Below are 5,097 nucleotides of genomic sequence, written 5' to 3' on the forward strand. Positions count from 1 at the left end.
AGTGGAAAAAAGTCCTCCCTACGTTAGCATTCGTCCTCCAGCTTTACTGTTTATGTTATGCTAACATGGCTTGTCGCACTAGCGATCACGTAGCACTTCATTACATACCAGCTAGCCCAACTTCAGTAACCCTACAAACGTCACTGCTGTTTACATTCCTGTCGTCATTTATGTTGGAAGTGATAGCAGAGCTGTACGTTTTCATTTGATAAATTGATAGATTGAAGCTAGCGAGGTAAATCCCTGCTAACTTCTAACTCAGTTAAATGTCATAAATTCAGTTTTCATGGATGCCTGGATGTTAAACTTAATTGTTACACCTGGCAGAGCAGCCACACTGATCATTTTATTACAGATGAACAAATTTAGTCAGTTTTTAAACTCTGAGTAATGCTGCAGTGATCATTTGACTTTTGCAGCAGAGTTTGGGCCCAGACATGGCTAATAACGTCAGACTCAAAGACCGGATAGTGCTGGTCTACCAAATCGTAACCAGGTCACTAATAGGCAAGTTAATTAATACGCTTGCTACACTTTAAAAAACAACACAGGTTAGCTGAACGAAAGCACCTATACTACCGACAACCAATACACGTCATCGTCCCAGAATGCATTGTGTGCGAAAAAACATGGCTGCTCCCACAGCTCCAAAATAGTTTTAAACAACAAAGATTTAATAAATAACAAAAATTTTTAGTTATTCTAAAGTATGTTTTTATGTAGTGGAGATAATTTGTAACATATTTAGAGTAACTTGTCATAATAGTCGGGGTTCCCTTTAACATGTTTTGGGTTTTTTTTTCAACATTCTTTGCATTGTATTCAACTTCAGCACTTTCTCAGTGTTTTTTCTATTTGCTGGTATTATGGTGACCACTCAGGGCCTCTATAAAGTAGGTTTGAATAGCTTGTTCCCTTAATAAATGAAATCACAGTTTTAGAACTAGATTTGTTTTTACTTGGGTTACCTTACTACTATTAAAATTTGTTTGATGATCTGAAACATTTAGATGTAACTGTAAAAGAAAAAAAAACCCTGGGAAACCAGGAAGGGGTCAAATGCTTTTATGTGTGCGATATACAGCAAAAATTGTTGCAGATGAAAATTCTTAGGAGCTGAGTTGATCCATTGGTCCAGGCTAGCTGTTAGATTTGATGCCTGCTTAAATTTTCCCCTCAGGTTTCCCCTGACTTTCCTCTTGTGACAACCTGAATTGCTCATTCATTCTGTTGAATAAATTAACATCTACTGGCAACATTTGGAAAACTTAGACATTTGTAGGTTCCAAGTTGATGAGTTTTCCTCTAGCACTAGCCTGTAGTCATTCTCCAGGTGTCAATTAATGCTGTTTCATGAAAGCCACTTCTGTGCATCATTTATGCACAACATGTCCTTTGGCAGTGGAGCTTGACTTGAAGGGTTATGCCATAGTGAGGTCTGTCTCACAACTTGTCATTTTTCACCATGCAGGGTAATTGTTGTGAAGCACTATATTTTACCCTAAACCAACGTCTTTGTTATTATTAGTGCCTAAATATAACCACCAAGTAAAAGTTAAAGTAGAAAGTGAGTACAAGAATCAACAAATCAGAAAATGAACAAGAAATCCCACCCAGATGCCATCAACAGTCTTCAGGATGACAAAACCGTGGTGTATTACACAGGCTGTGGACATCTTTAAAATGGGAAAGTTAACTCTCACTGGCAAATTCTCCCTGCGCAACACAAACTGATGCACAAGAGCAAATTGTCTGCAAAGGAAAGAGACATGTGGCATCTAAGAAAAATGGAGCTAGTTGTATTTCATCCCAGAATGAAACACAATGCTAATACTTCAATGAGCTCACCTGCTTTTAGTGAAATAGCGCAATGATCATTAGATTGCCTGTTAAACACAATCACATCCATCTCAGGATGATTCTTCTGACTCTTTTGACTTGAATTTTGAGACTTTTCTTCCACTCTCCTCATCGGGTCAGATGATGGCAAACTGTTGCCTCAGAGAAATGCAAGTATTGTTCCCTATGTACTATCTGATGCATTTTGTTTAATGTATGCATTTTAGCTATCAATTCCAAAATGCAATGTGCTGTTTACACAGTAAAAATATACACAGAGCTTACCTGGCGATATGGCTATCAGTGATTATTCAAAATCATAATCATTAATAAATGGGCAAAATTTCAATCTACTGCTACAGAGTTAACTAATGACTTAGCATCATATGGGGAACAATTAAAAAAAAATCCTTAAGCTATCATCTGCTAAACCAGTCTCTTGGGGCAACAGCTAACATTTTCAAGGTTGAATTGATAATATATTCTGTTGTTGCATTGCGGCTATGAGTTTGTTTCCTTTCCATCGGTCAGTGTCTGATTAATGAACTTTTTCCCCAAGTGGCTCATGAGATATGAAATCTTTGTTACGGTGTCAAGATTGCATTTCAATCAAATGTGTTTCTCTTTTGCTCTCCACATGGACTGTTTGTAGGGAACCAAAGTCACCATGATCACAATTTACAAAACCTCCTTGAACTACAAATAGACTACAATCAGAAACCCAAAGAAACTGTCTGATACTCAAAATCCACTATCAAGTCCCCAAAAGTAAAAAGGTAGCACCAGCATAAAACATCAGGAAAACAGCTGACAAAGTTCAGTCTCACCAATATGTAATATAATTTGGCAATGCTAATGTTTCGGCCATGTAGCACTCTGACCAAAATCAACTGGTGAAACCTTATTTATCAACTGTTTCTCTTGAGTTTTGTGTGGAGTTCATTTGGGTGAATGTACTTGGAAAGCACATTTTCTTGAGAGACTGAATTACCAGAAATCCTGTCCCTTTTGAGCTTTCCTCACTATTGAAGTCTCACACCATATATTTATTAAAGGGATAATCTAAACAAAACAAAAAAAAGCCCTTCATCATCTGTATGCCCAGTGACAAAGGGAAGTGAGATCACTGGCCCCTGGAGGACTCTAGATGTCATCTCTGACCAAGGATGTCAAGTGCCATTTTCCATCATCCTCTGTTTTTTTTGGTTATGTAGCTGTGTTTGCAGGCCAAATGTGTATGGCACAGTTCCATGCTGGCCAGATGTTGCAGCAGCTGGGCACAGTCCATCCTATCAAAGGTCCTGGACATGTCAGCCAGCAGCACCCTCACCATTGTTTGCTGTCGCCAGTAACCAGAGTAGTGACCCTTCAGCACCTCTAATGTGTTTATTTGTTAAACTCAAACACATCTTTGTTGTGTAGCCATGTTTGTGCCTTAATAGAGAATATATGAGATGGTTTACGTGAGTATATGACTGCCCATGTCAGTGGGTGTACATGTGTATTTGGAAATGTTAGTAAATAGTTCTGGTCTTCCTTTCTGCGCACAGAATACCAATCAGACATTCTCAAGAGACTGCAGGTTCAATTCCTCCTTCCAGCCTTTTATCTACTCCATCACTTACTGTGTGTACCTGTGTGTGTGTGTTTTCCGAGGTATGTTAATAACGATATTGTGTCTCTGCAAGTGTATGTATGCATCCAAAGGCAAGGGAAAAAGAAGAATAGCAGGATAAAGAGTAAATGGAAGAAAACAGTGCAAGTGAAAAACAGAACGGTAAAGAAAGACTTGAGTAGGAACGTGAGATAGCAAAAACAAGAGTTGCTTCTAAAGAGTAATGGGTTCTCACATTTCCATTAAGAGTTGTTTTTCAAGCCATCCAAAAATTGCCTTTATGGTTTCTTCTATAGATCGACCCAAACTGAAAATCTTGTAAAATAATTTAGTGATGCTGTGTGACTCAAACTGAAATCTTTAGAGTATGAGTGCAGCATTGCAAACACATACAGTTTTAGATTAGTTTACCAAGTTAAGGTTAGCAGTGCTACAGCAGCAGTCCTTTTTACCTGCAGGTTAACATTTGGATATTTGTGCAGCACAGTGATTACACGCCAGTTTTCTCTGACACAACCAACACAGAAGCACCGATTTTCTACATCAAAATACTGCAGAACTGTGCTGGTTAGCGCTGGTTAGCACAGCTGTCACCTATCTTACTTTTCACCTTTCACAACTAACAATCACAGGGAGACATGCCGCCAATGTTCTAGTGATGCAGAACTGCTGACTGCTGTTATGGTTCAATTTAAACAAATGAATAATTCATTTAAATGACCAGTATTTCCAACACTGACTACTGATTTAATCATCTAGTCAACTATTTGCAGACACACGCAAAGTTTTTCATCAATAATATGTGAAATGGTCAGTTGAATTTGTTCACTGAATAAAAAGTACATCATGTTCAGGGTTTGTACATACATGCTGAATCTCTGCCTGTGTGTATGTGTGTGTGTAATTATTTCACAAAATGTCAAAGAACTACATTTGGCGAGAGCAGCTGGTTCCCTCTGTGAATAACTAATGCCATCACCACTCACCACGGGTGCTGCTCAGCTAGGCTCTTACACAAACACATAAGCTGCACTGACTGTAGAAAAAGGTGCAATACTGCCTAAAAACTTAATGTAAGACAACAGCACAAACAGACGATGTAATTCATTCCTGTCATCAGCAGATGAAATTTAGTTTAGTTTATCCAGTTTGAAACCAAAACAAAGTAATCAGCCCACATACTTAAGTATAAACTTCATTAAAGTGTTGACTTTAATTAACAACAAAAATCAGAGATTTTGCTGACGAGACATAGACTGAAATGTTAAGTTAGCAAGTAGCCTACTACTGTTACAGTAACATTTTATTAGCATAAGCATTTAATATTAGCCATTGCAAACAATGGCCACTTTCCAAACACAATAGTAGTTTTTTCTGTACCATGCCTCCTTCTTCTTCAACAAGTAAAAAAAAAAACCTAGAACATTGCCAATAATATGTAATTTTTTGCAGTTCCTCACGATCTTCGTGTATTTGACATTCTGCATTTCTATTGGTTGCGCAAATGTTCATCACACTGTGCCACAGACACGAGTACTATGGCACAGAATTATGACTATACTCGCTAAGTAATGCAATAAATACACATGCTCAGTAACACATTTACACAAATGGACTTTGCACTACTACACATCCATCTGAAA

This window comes from Haplochromis burtoni, unplaced genomic scaffold (assembly GCF_018398535.1).
Source record: "Haplochromis burtoni strain Fernald_Lab_line unplaced genomic scaffold, NCSU_Asbu1 Contig_239, whole genome shotgun sequence".
NCBI classification, from domain to species: Eukaryota; Metazoa; Chordata; class Actinopteri; order Cichliformes; family Cichlidae; genus Haplochromis; species Haplochromis burtoni.